Source organism: Manis pentadactyla, chromosome 6, assembly GCF_030020395.1.
Source record: "Manis pentadactyla isolate mManPen7 chromosome 6, mManPen7.hap1, whole genome shotgun sequence".
NCBI classification, from domain to species: domain Eukaryota; kingdom Metazoa; phylum Chordata; class Mammalia; order Pholidota; family Manidae; genus Manis; species Manis pentadactyla.
This window is the reverse complement of record NC_080024.1, coordinates 147,037,708-147,054,565: the sequence shown is the minus strand read 5'-3', so window position 1 is coordinate 147,054,565 and position 16,858 is coordinate 147,037,708. Positions and strand designations below refer to the sequence as shown.

General features: G+C 43.9%; 1 protein-coding gene across 1 annotated transcript in view; it reads right to left on the bottom strand.

Annotated features, from left to right (window-relative positions):
* The window catches only part of SERPINB7 (serpin family B member 7), a 41,706-nt gene extending 35,126 nt beyond the window's left edge, over positions 1-6,580 (bottom strand). The window contains exon 1 of the mRNA XM_036876801.2: positions 6,437-6,580. The gene's annotated coding sequence lies outside the window, so the exon portion shown is untranslated. The remainder of the gene's footprint in view (positions 1-6,436) is intronic.
* Between the last annotated feature and the right edge of the window lie 10,278 nt (positions 6,581-16,858).

The following is a 16,858-nucleotide window of genomic DNA, read 5'->3' as shown; positions in this document are numbered from 1 at the left end:
TTGCCAATGGCCATGATTTCTGCCTCACTGAACCCAAATCAGAGACATCACTGATAGTTACAACTCACTGAGATTATGGCTCTAAATTTAGCCCCCTAACCTCCTTCTCTGACTTTCTATTATTTAAAGTACTCATCATAAATGCTACATAGTCCCATAACACCCTAACATCAACCACTTAAATTTTGGACTAATAATCACCCAATAGGTCAAGAATTTGATAAATTTGAACATTACCAAATTTAGCTTCTGGCTGTGACTTCACCATGATTATTTCAAAATAAAACAAGCTTATTTTTGGACTTGCTAATAAATTTCAAGTGCATTACTTACCCATTTCTAAAATATTAAAAAGTAGACCAGCTCAAACGTAAGGTCACTTTAGGTTGAAAATGTTCAAATATTTAAGTAATAACAGAAACCGTATGAAACAGTTTATTCTCATGATCAAATTACTTTTTGAAAGATGTCTTAATTGTTCCCATTAGTTAACATACCATTTATGCTTGTTCAAAAAATTAATAGCAAGAAAGTCTGAAGCACAAAGCTGCATGGATAAGAGATGAAATTATCAATAACCCCTTGTAGCAATTCAAAAAACTATGTCAGCATTTTGATAATGAGAAGTAGAGGTCTGATATTAGAGTCCTCAGTCTCTTTCTAGAGCAGGGTTTTCATCCATCCTTCTATTCCCTTCCACAAATAAATACTGTAACTAAACACAATCTGCCCAAATCACGAAGTGATATTTAACACTAGAACACAGTAGCAGGATGCACCCCACTTTCTTCCTGATGTCATCTAAATATAAGGTTATGACCTAACCTCAAACAAATCTTATCAACCTCTTAATTCACAATTATCTGCTTATATTATAGGCATGAGAGTAAATCAATGTTTAAAATGTTCTGTTGTTACAGACCTCTTGTTTTATAATCAAATATGTGATGATCAAAAAATAAAAATGAATCTAGAATGTATTGCTGAGTAGTGAAATATGTCACTGTATTAAATGACTATTCTCCCCCTAAATACTTATACATAGAGAGGCAAAGATTAATAAAGCCCTTATTTTACGGACCTATCTCTAAAAGTAATAGTGTTCATAGCATGTGGTTGTAGAGAGCAAATACTCAAAACCACAGGACAAGTGAGGGTCAAATGTATCCACAAAACTCGGGTCTTCCCTGTAGGTCCCCAGCACGTGTCACTGCCCTGGACAGTTTCTTCGGGGAGCCTGTGCCGCACCCTCTCCATCTCCTCTGCTGGCTCCTCCCATTGGCTTTGTGCTCTAAATGTGCCTCTTCTCTCGCCAGCCTTCAGGAGATGTCACCCACCCCCATCACGTCCAAGGCTCCCCACCACTGACGATGCCCACCTGTGTCTCCAGACCTGACCACTCTGGTAATCCCTACCTCCCAATGCCTATCTGACCTCTCACAAGCATCTCGAACCTCTCACCTCAAAATCTGCCACCACGATCTGATATTTTAATTATTTTAAAGAGTCTATTTTTTTCCTTCTCAAAGATTTCTTACAGATTTCCACCACAAGGAATGAAAACGGGAAACATGTCATAAATGTCACTGCTGCAAAGAGTCTTCCTCAAAACCTAATCTAAATGAGGATATCCCTCCTGCACTCAGGGACCTCCTTTTAGCATTTGTAAGAGCTCATAACTGTGTATCGGTATTTGCTGACTGTCTGTTTCTGTTGTATCACTACAACAACCTCATAGGATGCAGAGGAGACATTACAAATATCTTCAATAAATGAAATTACAGATAGAAGGGGACTAACCAATCTCCTTTTGTTGGTGAATATTCTGAGATGTGGCTTGTCCCACATTGAGTTAGCTGAAATCCATCAACCCTATTACATTATAACTGAATACTGATTAAATGAATTCTATTCCACAGATGCAAGATTAATCCAATTAAATCAATATAATATATTGGAAATGAAAATGCCATTACAAGGCAAAATATCTCCTCTTTGATATTTGACCTACTAGGGAGCAAGGCTAATCATCTGCTCGCATGTGCCAGCTCCCAACAGACAGGCTGAGACAGCCACAGGGCACCACTCAAAACCATGCCAGGGAAACGCAAATGCAAATCAGGTCCTTGGCACATGCAGCTTCTCACAAATGGGCCTGAAGCCAGGATCCTTAATATATATCATCCGTTCCCATTTCCTTCCAGCCCAAAAGTATGTTTAGGAGGCTGCTGTGTCTCCCAACCCCCAATACACATGTCAATGCACATAGCAATCTGTGAGTCAGGCTCACTCAGAGTGGGATGTCTTGGGCAGGTATGATCTGAGTCAGGATGCAAAGACTGTATCACCAGAGATGAGAGAAGAAAGTCACAGAGGGACGTTCATATTTCAGAGGGAAATTCCATGGGCATTTTGACACCATGCACAAAGCCAAGGAGGAACATTAAGAGAGCCTTGTGTCATAAAGTTGTCCATTCAGAGCGTTTATCTCGTGGCTTTTCCCCTTCCCATTGGTAGTTTCATTCATCCACTCCTTGATTCATGTAGGGCCTACTAGGTGCCAGGCCTTGCACCACACTGTAGGAATACTGTGATAAGTACGCAAGACTCAGTCCCTGCCTTCCATGGGCCCAAGATCTGGACAGGGAGACAGTTTGTGAGCTCTTACAAGGCAACGTGATGTGCCACAGGGAGGTGCTGTTGGAACAACCAGGAAATGGAGTTCACTGTTAGAGGGAGCAGGAAAAACTGGTCAGAGAAACCTAGACGTGTAGGGTAAGTTGGCGTTGATCAGGCCCAGAGGGGCAGCCAGGGAGCCCCAGCCACGCTTGGAAGGGGTCAGGGCAGTAGAGAACACGGCCTCGGGAGCTAGTGGTCAAAGGCAGAAAGGAGAAAAGACAGAATGGGGGAAAAAAGGAAGGCAGAGAAAAGCTAGGTAACGAAATAAAGAGAAAATCAGGATTTTAAAATATTCTTTTCAGTTGTGGAAGAAAAAAACATGTTTATGTCCAGGGAGGCCTCGGTGCTGTCAGCCACGCCCTGTGTCAGGCTTCTGTGAGGAGGGAAATAGATGTTGTTTCCCCACTATCAGTTTTTGTAGACAAGGGTCAGTAACGTTCATGTATGCACAGCTTTGGTTTTCAAACTGCAGGTTATATATAGTCCAGTGTTTTGCAGCTTCCTAAATTTCCTAGACAAGGGACATGAAACTCTTGTTACTAATTCTAACATTGAACCTAACCTTTCAAAATGGTGATGATGACTAATATGAAGTAGAATTTGGGAAAAAGAAGGCTCTTAAATCACTATAATGCCAACTACAAAGACATGAGAGTCCTTGTAAGCCTTGCCATTTACACACACACACACACACACACACACACACACACACATCCACCCAGGTCTCTGAAAAACGACTGACAAAATCTGAAATATAAGGCAAGAGTCTGGGAGGAAGCCATAGTGCCAGGCCACTGCCCTAGATTATTAATGCTTTCTAATCTTACAGAACCTCCCTCACCAGCTCCTGAAACAATACTGAGCACGAAGGAGGGAACTTCTGCTCATCCTCCACCCAGATTTCAGCTGCAGATCCAGGCCTGGTATGTCACAATGAAGGGCTGCATGGCTATCGTAACCTACTGTCACACCACAGCCCGGTCACTGGACCCCTGTGGGCCCTGCAGGGGAAGTGGGAAACAAACCACTCTTAAATCTGTGCTCCATGTCCCAAGGACAGAAAGGGCCAGTCACTGTCTGATACACAGGAAAATGCAACCCCCTCCAGTTGGCTGAAACATTTCACACACCCACATAGTGTAATGATTCTGTGGCCTGGGACACAGAAAAGGTGATGATTTGAGACTGAGACAGGTAACAACATGTGTGAAAATATCTCTGGTCGTACTTTGTATCCCTGACAGCACGTTCTCGTTATAGAACTTCCAAGTGCATGGAGAAAAAGAATTCTTCCATTTTCAACCATCAAAGGTTCATATGTAAATTCCCAACATTTATCTCAATAAATATCATTGCCATTTGTTTCCGCCATTGGTAGTAGGAAATTACATATGGGTAAACTATTGGAAGACCTCATATAGAGAACTTCATACATGTCATTTACAAAGTGATGCAATTCTTACTGATAGATGAATATGGATTTTTAAAAGTTCTTCAAAATGCAGATGTGTTCAGCGTAGCTTGCCCCACTGACTCACCCTTTAAACTGATGCTCTTACAAGTGAGTCCTGCTCAGCCAACCCACACCCTCCAGCACATGCCATCAAAACAGGCTGATTACACACCAAGACGACTGGTAGGAAGGAACTGGGATCGTTGTCACATTATCCTTCATTTTAATCCCTATTTATGCTTCCTACAACCCCAAAATCTCTCATGATTTCTCCCAAGGGAAGGGATGAAAACAAGAGGGAAGCGAGAAGAAAAGAAGCACAGAAGGAAAGAATGTTTTTCATCATTTCACAAGGAGGAAAAAATACGGAAACCCTCTAACTGGCTGGAAATGCCACCTCCGTTCACACACTGGGGGCACTGGGGCATTATTAAAGGCGTTTCCCCTGCGCTCCAGTAGTCAGTGATCTGAAAGGAAATTTGAAAATTAGACTAGAGTGTGAGTGCTGGGGGGGCTGGAGATACTGGGGAAGAGCTTCAGTGGGGGTGGCGGGGCTACCGAAGTCTTTGGAGGGGGCGCGGTGCTCAGACCCCTTTGACAGAAGGAGAGAAGCCCATGGGGTCGCCTGGCTGGAGAGGGGCTCAGGGGCAGAAGACTGACAGAAGCTACCATGTAGGGCAGGCGTCTGGGAGGGAGCCGCGGGGCCGGGCCCAGGTGCGTCCTCCGGGCCCCACCTCTCCCTGGACACCCTGACGACCGCTGTTACCCCAGACTCGGGCCTTTGCTCCTCCGGGGTCCATTCCAAGACCACAGGGCCTGTGCCTGCAGAGTGGCCCGTGCAGCTTTTATATCTGGTTTTCTGGTCAGCATTACCTGTGGCCACACAACCAAGTTCAGACAGAAAAACGTAATCTCGTTAGTTCACGAAGAATAAAGAAGGAAATCTGCGCTCACTTTGTACCAAACCCGTCTTCACTCGTTAAACGAGAACAGAACACACTTCCCTGGTGTGCAAATGAGATTTGCAGTCCACCCTGTATCGACCTCTAAGGCACTTTTCAGACAAATGGGAGAGTTTATACCTTTTTTTTAACTGAACTTCCAGAATAGTTTTACTTAATCCCTTTCAAGGAATCAGTGTGATTTTTTTCAGTATAAATGTAAACCCTTCTGCTAACATGCTAGCATTGAAAATTGTACCACACACTGGATCAGGATCTTCCAGACACAACTGATTAAACGTGAGTTTTCCTGTTGTTACCATTTCTGTTCAAACCACCACAGATGTTAGGGTCTCACACATACAAACAGTCCTTCTCCTTCGCCTCCTGTGCCCCATGCCTCAAAGGAGAGTCTCCTTGAGAAGTCCAATTTTTGTTTGTTTTTATGGAGTGTAAAAATATTAGCAGAGATGCCCAGGCTCTCAGGTATTCTTCTAGAAGAAGCCAATTACAGCACAGAAATATTCTAAAGCTTCGCTGTACCCACTTCTGGATTTTTGGGAGAACCTTTGATTCTGAGTACGTTTTTCAAGTATTCAAAAGTGTCTTATTATTACTAAAAACAACTACGACAACAAATGCATACCTCTTGCTATTACTGCTAAAGTTGCCAAACATAATTGTTAACAATGGAAATGTAATCAGTAGGGACTGTCCACCACCTAGCAGACTTTTGGGGGAATCACCATCATTATCCTGTAGTCCCTAGCTTTTGTTCTCAAGCGGGGAGTTCACATGTAACTTGTAAGCAAGGTTTTAGATCATTTTCAGTAAAAAAAAAAAAAAAGAAGAAGAAGACAGAAAAGACTAGCATGTAAATATCCATTCATTTCACTCAGTGTTGCTGTGACACCCAGGGTAGAAAGCCCAGACACGCATTAAATATACCCAGTGTGTAAGTTATCTTTTACAAGCTTCAGGATTTGCTCAGCAGTTGGTAGGCATTTTTTGCATAAAGTAAAGAACAAAGCTGATTTTCCTATATCCAATGTGTTGGCCAATGATAGATGCTGCCATCCACTGTCCTTCTGATCTCAAAATCATTCTGCCCCAAGCTGTACAGAGTAGAGATTGGCTGGGGGAGCTTATGACTCCTTCAGGGAAGTGCAGCAGGCTGTGGTTTTACTGAGCAAGAGGCGTCTGACCGTCAGGAGCCCAGATGCTAGAGGCAGAGTGTTCCTCTGAAGGCTGGTGAGAGCTCCCCCAGTCAGCCCTCAGGCTCCAGGGGCTGCCCCCCATGCTAGGGAGTCTGGGAACACTGAGGAGCCTACAGTGACCCAGCATGCATGAGAATGCCACTTACCTCCGCCCACTGCAGTCCTGCAGCCTCACTGCTGGGCACCAGCTGCTCCTGCCTCTTCCTTCCTAAGACTCCTCCTCCTCCACCTCACCCCTACCACGGCTCAGGGGAAATGCCCCAGCCTCCCCATTGGCTCAGCCCCCAAGACAGGATGGCGACAGCTGGAACAGCAGGATCAGCAGGGCATGAGAAGCCCCGCCCCTCTCCCACCCTGCACCAGGAGGAAAATCAAGGCGGGGCACCAAGTGGGCTTCCCTGTGCAGTGCAGGATGGCCCGTGGCAGCTGCCTGCTCAGCAGAAAGCAAAGAGCAGTGCCACGGTGCCTGTTAACTCATCCTACTATTTAATCATGAGGAAGTAGGTCCAACAAACTCCTGAGGCAAAACATTCTAAAGCCTCTGCCTTCACATTCCCATCTCAACTGTGTGTACCTGGATGTGGGGCAGGCTGTAGTGTAAGGGTCAGGGATCACAGTCAGCAGAATAGGGCACAAGGCGGGAAATAACCATGAGGGTGAACCAGGCCAAGAGGGGCCAACCTCCGGGTACAGAACTTAGACAACCCTGTCCTCCACCCAGGACTGAGGTCAAATCTCTGCATTTTATCCATTCCCGGTGCAGTCATTATGCAGAGTTCCAATGGTGTCCCTGAAAGATGAGGTGACTCAAGTCCCAGATCTCATAATAAGCTTGCAATGCTGGGATGATTTTTCCAATAGCAAATGGCAATATGCAACCCCGGAGAAACACTGACAACACACATACCCAGCAGAGACCATACGTTCTGAGCCAAGCATCAGGATACGTCTGCTGGGAAGGGCACTTCTGGTGTCAGAATACAGAGGTGTGGTGTGGTGGGAAATGCTAGCTCCTCGCCTTGCACCCCTGGGACCTCCTGCAAGCCATTTTGCCTATGCCTCGCTTTATTAATTTGAAAAATGGAAAGAATTTTAATAAATTTATGGCTGAGAGGCTTTTAGGTAACATATGTAAAGTAGTTAGTAGACAGTGGGCCTTCAATAAATGCATTTATTATTATTATTATAATAAAGACAGTCCTGGAAAATCCAGGACATTCAAGAATTCTAGCTACAATATTCTTCTATCTATTTACTACGTGTTACTCAAGGCCCACCTTAGGTCTCCCCATTTCCATCATCTTCCATATAATCACGAGCCCATGTTGATTTCTTTCTTTCTTGACAATATGCTTTCATCATATATTTTACTGAATTTTATTTATCCCCTTGTTATATAATCTTATATTGTCACCCTAAGTCACTCCCACAAGATCTTTTCCTGATCACAGAAAGCAAGCTATGCTGCTTTAAAGTCCCCTTTGAAATTTAATATAACCTGATAAGCAGTTGAAAATTAATTGTGTTCTGAGTAGTATTTTTGGTTGGCCGTAATCATAATCATCCTTCACACACACCTGGACATTTCCCAAATTATCATTTGGAAAAATACTCTTCATTTTTGTAGGGTACCGTGAACTGTATGGAAATGGAAAGCCCTTCCAGATTATGTCTTAATCTGAATCAGTCTACCAGCATCACTTTCCCACAGAAACTTGTACTTGGACACCCCTCTCATCTGGGAGAAGAGGTTCCTCCATAGGGAGTTCAACATCACATGTAGGTAGAAGACCTTTTGAAGAGGTGGCTCACTGTATCCTAATGCACTGACTACTAAAACAGCTTTAAAGCTGTGGAGAAAGATGCGGTCTGAAAACACAAATTTAATTCCTAACACCCTCGTCCCATCCCCAGTATAATGTTAAATGACACTTAAAAATTTAATGAGAAAAACTACATCACTGATGATAGGGTAGAGAGTTATGTCTAAGTACCAGAAAGGTCAAGGGAAGATATCTTGAGTTCACTTGCAAATCGCCATCACCGGGAGCAGTGACTGCAAGAGAGCATAAATGACAGAGGCCCTGCCCTCCCCTCCTGGACATGATGATACAGGACAGGAATGGAGGGAGGATGAGGAGGTGGCAAGACCAACCAGGAATAGCTTCATATGGATTCTCTTTTGTAACTGCAGACGGGTGGCATTCAAGGGCAGAATGACAGTGGGACCCAGAAATGCAGATGAATACAAAGGCAGAAAGCCCTGAAAGGGAGGCTTCCTGAGGTGGCTCGACAGGCCTTTAGGGTGTGTAGTTGCCTGACAAAAGTGGTCTTGAAAACAGGACTTCCAGAAGTTATACCAGATACAAAGCATCGATAAAGTTTCAGGAGAGTGAATTGCCAAAGTGGCTTTGTTATAAATTGGAGAATAAAACAGGGTTATTCTAGCCAAAAATAGACTGGATGCCTGACCATAGAAGATCCTGCAACTACCTCAAAGCTCTGGAAAACCATCACCCCCATAAGATAAAAGTAAAATGCATAAATCAAAATAGAGACATGACTGCACAAAAATTAGCTCTCCCTACCAAGCTTGTCCATGACTCTGAATCTCATCTTCTTCCCTGACATCTGCACTGCTGAATTCGTGCAGTGACATTTATAAAGGGATCCAAAAATCAAGAATGTCCAAGGAAGGCCTCCTCACAGAAGACTGAAGAATAGCATTGAGAGAGATGAAAGAAAGCTTGAATGGCAGGATATATTATGCTTATGGAGTAGAAAACTGAGTATTTTGTATGGGTGTCATTTCCCCAGAATTGTTTCATGAATATTTTTTGCTATTTTAACCACAATCCAGAAATTTTTATGTGTATGTATTTGTAAATTGAGGCTAATTTTTAAATTTATATAAAAATAAAGAGGGTCAAGAAGATAATAGTGAGGTATAAAAACATGGTTCTTAAGCAAATGCTAAAACTATAAAGCTACAGTAATTGAGAGAATACCAGTGCACCATCAACAAACAGGCCAATAGAACAGAATGGAGAAGCCAGACAGACCAACTGATCAATGTTGATTTAAAACAAAGACACCATTAGGTGGGGGAAGAGGAGGGAAGGAGACTTTTCAACAAACGGTTCAGGAACAACTGGATATTCACACTATTTTTGAAAAATGAAGTTCAACCTATCCTTCACAGCATTCACAAGAATAAATTCCAGATGGATTACAGGTCTTAAGGAAAGCAATTAAACACTAAAACTTCTAGAAGATAACAAAGGAGAATATCTTTATTAACTTGGTTTAGACAAAAATTTCTTGAATAGATACTGGAAGCATTAGCTATAAAGAAAAAGATTGATAAATTAACTTCATTAAAACTCAGAACTTTCTGGTCATCAAAGAAACACTTTTAAGAGAGTGAAAAGATAAGCCACAGATGAATAGAAGATATATGCAATAAATATTTAAGACAAAGATCTGTTGCCCTTAATTTATAAAGTAGTTTCACAAATTAGCTATAAAAAGAAAGATAACCCAATAGAAAAATGTGCAAAAGATTTATTTGTACAGGGACTTCTCATACATTGCTGATGGAAGCACAAATTTGAAAAACTGCTTTGAAATAGTCTTTAGCAACATCTACTGAAGCTGTTCTTAAGTCTATGCTTAAACTGTTTTAATCCCATATACATACTCAAAAGAAATGTGTACATATGAGCACTAAATTGACCAAATATGTATTCTGCTTCTCTCATGGTTTGTGCACCAAATTCTGGGAATTCAAAGAACCTACTCTCTTTCTAATTCAGGCATATGCAAGAAAAAGCTTGACTTCCAAGGCTCTTGTCTAGAAAATTCATTGAGAAACCTCACTGATGTCTTTGCCCATATTCCCTTATGAAGGCAGTGTACACAGAAAGCCTAGAAGAGAATATGAGGAATCAGGCGGAAACAATTCCTCAAAGTAACTCTCAAATATTATTTCAAATTATCATCAAAAACATTTAAAATATAAAAAGTAAACCAAGAAATATACAATAATAAGGAATTATTTATATATACATCCTGCTGCACCCTGTAAATGAATACTATACTGCTCTTAGGAATTGCTTAATATATTAAGTGTAAAACTCAAATTTAAAATGGCATATGCAATATGATCCTTTTTAAAATAGAAATTTAAATATAGGTGTATATATACATAGGAAGATTTGGAAGGATATTGGCATAATTTTAACAAGAATTAGAGTTCAGGGACTTGTTGAGTTTTTTAATGATTGCCGGTAGTTTCTCATGTTAATACCACTGGGTATATTTTTGTAAACATAATGTCTCATTATATTGTCAGTGGATTTAATAGGGTAGGTCCCATTCCATTAATTATCATTGACATTTGCTTCCAGTATTTTTTTTCAGAGCACAGCTTCTCACTTTAAGAATATCTGAATGTAGGTCAAGGGAGGTCAGTTGGGAAGTATAATTACACTTCAGTAAAAATCTTTATACAAACCTGTCAGCAGGCAGTAGATGTAGAGTATATGCACACTTCACTGTCTTCTGGGCCCACTCCAGTGGAACCACGGTGCATTGTATGAGAATGAAAAATGAGGCCAGGAGCACAGCAGTTTGGCCAAATGGACAATAGACTAATAACAGGGTAAAACAAGCTAGCGTTTGCGGGTGAGGTCTGGGGAGATACAGGATTTGCACTGTCTCAAAACGTCTCCTCAAAGATATTTAACAGCTACAAAGGGTTAAAAAACAGTTACTTAACAGTGGAGAAACCTAGCAATCAGATTATCCAGGTGATCAAGGTAAAGGTCACAGCAGGAAGACAAGCAGCAGCACGGACACCCTGACGGGGGCCCTGAGCACACAGCACCGCTCTTCTGGGTTTTCTTGCCCCAAATGCATCATCTCACCCCCTTCAGGAGGCCACACTGGGCAAACCCGAACTGACGCGCATTCTGTTAAATAGCGGATCCGTGCTCTTCAACACTGTCAGTGTCGCGGAACACCAGGAGGGACCCCGGAACTTCCACAGGCGGGAGGAGACCACAGAGAAACACCACCTCCAGGCCACGTGAACACTGTGAATTCTGGGTCCGATCCCAGAACGGAAAGAGACACTCGTGGAAAAAATGGGTAACATTCGAGTAATATTTGTAATTTAGGGAATAAGGTTGTTCCAATGTTAATTTCTTCTTTTCTGTGTCTGTACCATGTTTTGTAAGATGTTAACAGTATGGGAAATGGAGTGAGATACATAAGGGAATGCTTTGTACTATATTGGCAACTTTTCTGTAAGACTAAAATTCACTCAAAATAAAAAGGGTTTTAATATTGAAGTGTTAGAACATGAAAAAAGAAAAAGGAAGGTCTCAAATACTTTTCAGTCCCTGCTACAGGCCAGATACTATTCTAGACGTAGTCATAAGTAAGGCAGGCAAATCCCCTCCAATCTCATCTGAACTCCTTTTGCAGATCCTGCACACATTGAACAAATAAAGAGGAAGAGTAGAGCTATTAAATACAAGCTGAAAGAAAGGTGATGAGGAGAAATTTAATAAATATTTATAAGTGCCTGACTGAAATACCCCACAAGATATTGTAACAGTAGGATTCAAGATGACATTCACGGATGTAATACATTTACCACACCCTCCATTCCCTCCGGTGGCCAAGTCTGTCATCTAGCGCTGGGACAGGGAATTGCAGCAATACCGCTACAGCTGCTAAACTAGTGTCAGCCCCAAATGTTTTAGGGATTATACAATCTTAAGAAGAGCTGTGACAGAAGCAGAGCCAGAACTCAAGTCTCTAAACTGCCAGTCTAACCCCTCCACCCCCCGCCTTCCACAAATGCAGAGAGGCATTATGAAATAGCACAGAGGACAGAGCCTGGACTGACACCACACTGCTGGGGCTCCAATCTTAGCTCTACAACTACCAGTGTGACTGCAGCCAAGTTCCTGACATTCTCTAATTCTCGGTCCGAGGGGGTGACATCACATACAGCTGTGGGAGTCAACTTGGTAAAAGACTTACAGGTGGGAAGAACACAATAAATGTTAGTCCTCGTTGCTGTCCTTGTCATCGCGGTCTCCCATGAGCGCAGACTGTCTCACATGCATCTGGTCATTGTCTCCCCCACTAGGAGTAACCCAAGGCACACTTACTGACAAAGAGGGGGTAACTTCAGGGTAAAAGCAGAATAAAATGGAGCTGAATAATCAGCAGAACTGGTTTCATTACTGAATGCTATAAAGCTTTGTTTTGGAGGTGCCAGAGGACCCTTAACCATCCTTGACAATTGTACTTGATTTGAGTGGTGTCCTAACAAACCAGCAGCCACCAAGCAGCCCATCTCCCTGTTGTCAACACCCTGTGTCCACCTGGACAGACTGGAAACCCCCTTCCTCTTGTGAGCGTCACTGCAACAGAGAGGCTGACCCTGAGTAGTCACCGGCTCTCCCAAACTGTAAACTATAGCTTATGTTCTGGGGAACCCAGCTCAAAACAAGGGGTACCTCAGAACATCTGATGCACATGAGAATATATAGGCTCTTTCATCTCTTTTATCAGAATAAACCATATATGCAGAAAAAAAATTTTTTTCCCACACTGCAGCATGGAGCCATCTTAATTTAATTTCAGAATGATCCTATTAGAGTTGGCAGCTGAGCTCTGCCATGGGCCAAGTTCACTGGATTAGCATCCATCCAGCGTATCTCACTCAGACCAATGTTCCTCATCCTCCAGCTCTAGGAAACAGTAGGAACTCAAAGCAGTGAAACAGTTAAGGAATGAATTCCCCAGTTCATTTAGTAGGTGTGTATTGAGCATCTACTATGCCCCAGGCATTTTGGCACTAGGACAGCAAAAAAGACCTAAAAACAAAACAAAACAAAACAAAACAAAATCTGTCTCCAAGAAGTTCACATACTGGTTGGAAGACATTGTCAATAAACAGAATAAAATACATAATGAGAAAAGTGCTGATGAGGAAACAGAACAGGGGAGGGGAATCACAATCGTGTTTTGAGGTTGCAGTTCAGATAGAAGCGTGGAGCTGTTAAGTGGAAATTAGGAGCGTGGACAGGGTCCCATATGGACCCCTGTGGTCATGCAGAAATTGAGGTGGGTGGGCACGCATGAAGAGGTGGTGAGGGAGCCCAGGGGGGCCCCTCTGCGTGAAGCAGCAAGGAGCATCCTGGAAAGAACTCATGCTCAGGAGGAGTCAGGGCGTCCGTGACGCAAGGACAGTGGCTCAGGGTGGAGATGACAGGCAAGTGTACAGGCAGCCCCCATGTGCTCAGGTCGTGTTCCTCCAACACTCAAGTCTGAGGCCCAGGGAGAAAAGACTTCATGGGACGTTTCAAAGAGCCTCGACTCCACCCCTGAACCAAACTGGCAGAGCGACGCAGCCCTGCTGGGAATGGTGCCATGGGTTACAATGAACAGGTGGAGAGTTTTCCACCCCAGCTTGTGCCGAGAGCACTGAACTGCCTCCCACACCAAATCACTGGGCGCTTTGGACAGGAGCAGCAGGGCCAGGAGCTGAGGGGGACTTGACCCCCGTGATGCAGTGCCAGCACGAGAGGGCACCTTCATGGACCTGCCGGCAAGGTCATAGGCTTTGCCACTGCTCTGCGGTGCCAGAGGGGAGCAGGCTCCCCACTGAGCCAACCACAAGCAGGGGAACAGCAGGGAATCCCACGGAGGATTCGGGGAATGAGGAGTGGCGTCCTGAAGGACACCAGTGAGATCAAACGCAGGAAGGGACGGTCAGCTCCAGGTGGCCTGGGAGACACGGGCTACACAAGGTCACACAAAGGTTTAATTGACGGAAAACAGCATTTAAAAAACAGATCTGTAGATTGCATATAGAAACATGGAAACCCTACCAAATCTCAGTCTGGCAAACATCAGCCAACAGCTTCATTACCTCTTCTTAACAAAGGTTCTTTTCAACACTGATGGTCAGAGATGCTTGGGGGCTCGACCGGGGAATTCTTCGCATGGATGTATCAGAGCTGCTGTGGGTAACGCTGACTCATGTCCACATTACTGGACAATTCCATCACCCAATTAAGTGTCTGAATGGAACCTTTAATTGTCACACCTACATTGCCAAAGGTGCTATCTACATATAACCAAAATAAACCGTGGACAGGCATTTTATCCCCACCTCTGAACTGTTCTATCCTGCCAAAGTGATTAGTAACATGGACAATTCTCCTTGTAACTTACATCATGTAGCTCACAATGCTCTGCCCCCATACAGATGGCCATGCAGAAGCCCACGTGATCTACTGGAAAGCAAATCTGATCAAGCCACTTTCCTCAGGGGAGAGCCCTCACTCCCCGAAAGGGCTGCAGGGCCCTCTCCACCCAGGGCCCCTACCCATCACTCTGTCCTCATTGCCTGTCCCGGCCCAAACAGCCTTCTGACAGCACCATCAACCAAGTGGCACTGCTTTTCTGAAATCTGTCTTCTCTGCTAGAATAAAAGCTTTTGAAGACAAGTGCTTCAAATTTCACTATATATATATATATATATATATATATATATATATATATATATATGGCTTGACATAGTGCTTAGAACTTAGTAGGCACTCAAGAAATAGTTCTTCAAGAAACGAACCAGGGTATCAATGAATAATGAAATGACAAAAATCTTTTGAAGTCACTCACTCTGGGGCAGCAAATCTGGTGCTGCTGGAGGTATATGAACATTTTGGGGTCTGGGGTTGAGGCTGGGCTTGGTGCCTCATTGTGCTCTGCTTTCTCTATTGACCCAAAAAAACAAGCACCACCAGTGGGAGAAAAAAGGAGAGGCTCCCCCAGAATAAGAGATAAGGACTAGCATTCCCCAGAAAGCTCCCAGAGGAGAAAGGTGGCTGGCACTCTCAGGAAGAGAATCAAAGGACTGTGGGGATACTAAAGCTATACGGGGGTCAGTAGAGAATCCCAGGGGTTCCTGTTGCCAGAAGCACTGGGGCCTCCTGCCAGTGCCCCCTTTTCTCTGCCTTTGGTTACTACTAGCCAATAGACAGGGTCACCTCAATAAGGGGGAGATTTTCCCCAAGAGTGGTCTCTCCATCGGGTCTTCATTTCTGCCATTCCATTCCGCTCCTGAAAATTTCTGGGGAAAAAAATGACAGATCTCAAAGGACAAGAAATAAGCCATACTTATCAGTAAATAAGCAGACAAATCTCCCACTGTACCACCATCCAAATGGTGGTATTTTTTCCTTTGTCTTTTAAGTGTGCAGTGATTTTACATAAAAGAGCCGTCCTAAGCAGAGACCCTGTAAAAGTTGACCTCCTACACCCCACTGGCCACCATGACTCAAAACCTGGTTTGATGCTATTTGTGGGCCATGGTGGGTGGGGGTGGGTACCAGGCTTCCCTGTGTGTTAAGGTGTGGATGTGAATGATGTTAGGAAAGCGACAATTTTGTCTGAGTCACTGTGACACCTTATGCATCAAACACTGTGCTGGAGGCTCGGCGTTCTTGCAATAAGAAGGAGAACAAAGACTACTGATAAACTCAGAAGAACTTTTAAGTACCAGAAGGAATAAAAACAATAGAAATGAAAGCAAAATACTATCAGGGAACATCTGAGAAAAATCTAGAGACTTGTTTTTTGAAATTCAGATAAAGGAGAGCTTCTTCCCTTTCTTCTCGACTTCTTTTTTTTTTTTTAATTAATAGTCTTTAGGAGCAGTTTTAGGTTTACAGCTGTCTAACAGGTGTGAGGTGACATCTCATTGTGGTTTGATCTGCATTTCCCTGGTCAGTGATACTAACTAAGCTCCTTTACATGTATCTGGTGGCCATCTGTGTGGCCACTTTGGAGAAATGTCTATCCAGGTACTTTGCCCATTTTTTTTCTGCGATATAACTGACGTAAAACATTAGATCTTTGAAGGAGCGAAAATAGCAGTGTCCTCCCCACGCCAAGGCTGGGTGCCCTGCAAGCTCCTGGTCCCTCGCTGCAGAGAGACTCAGAAGCAAGACTCCAGTGCCCTCCCAGCTCTGCTGTCGGAGGCTGGCTTCCCAGGTCTCCCTGGTCCTGTATCAGCACCTGCACTGGTACAGAAGGTCGCTCTGTAAGTTACCCTTGCTTTGACTCTAAGTGATGACAGTCGGCTCAGTTCCCGTCCCTCCAAGGGGACTCTGGGGCTCAGGGACTGCATATGTGGCTGGGCTGCCAGAGTGTCTAACGGCTGGAGGCCGAGCCAAAGTGAGTGAGTGCCATGCGGCTCTGCCACACCCGGGGTGCCCCGTCTCCGCGACACCTCTGAGCCCCTGCACCGCACACCCAGGTGCCTTGCAGAAGGAGCCAGCATTCACTGGACAGACCCCATTCCTTGTCTCTTCAGGATGTCTCAACTGAAAAGTCGGTTCTGAGAAACTCCGATACTCCTACACCCAGCTTCACGCCTCCACTGCACCCCAGTTAAACCCGCTGTGCCGGGACTGCTGAAGTGGGTCAGGCCAGGGGGGCTTCTTGGCTTTATGCCACGTGACACGCGCTTGGAGAATGAC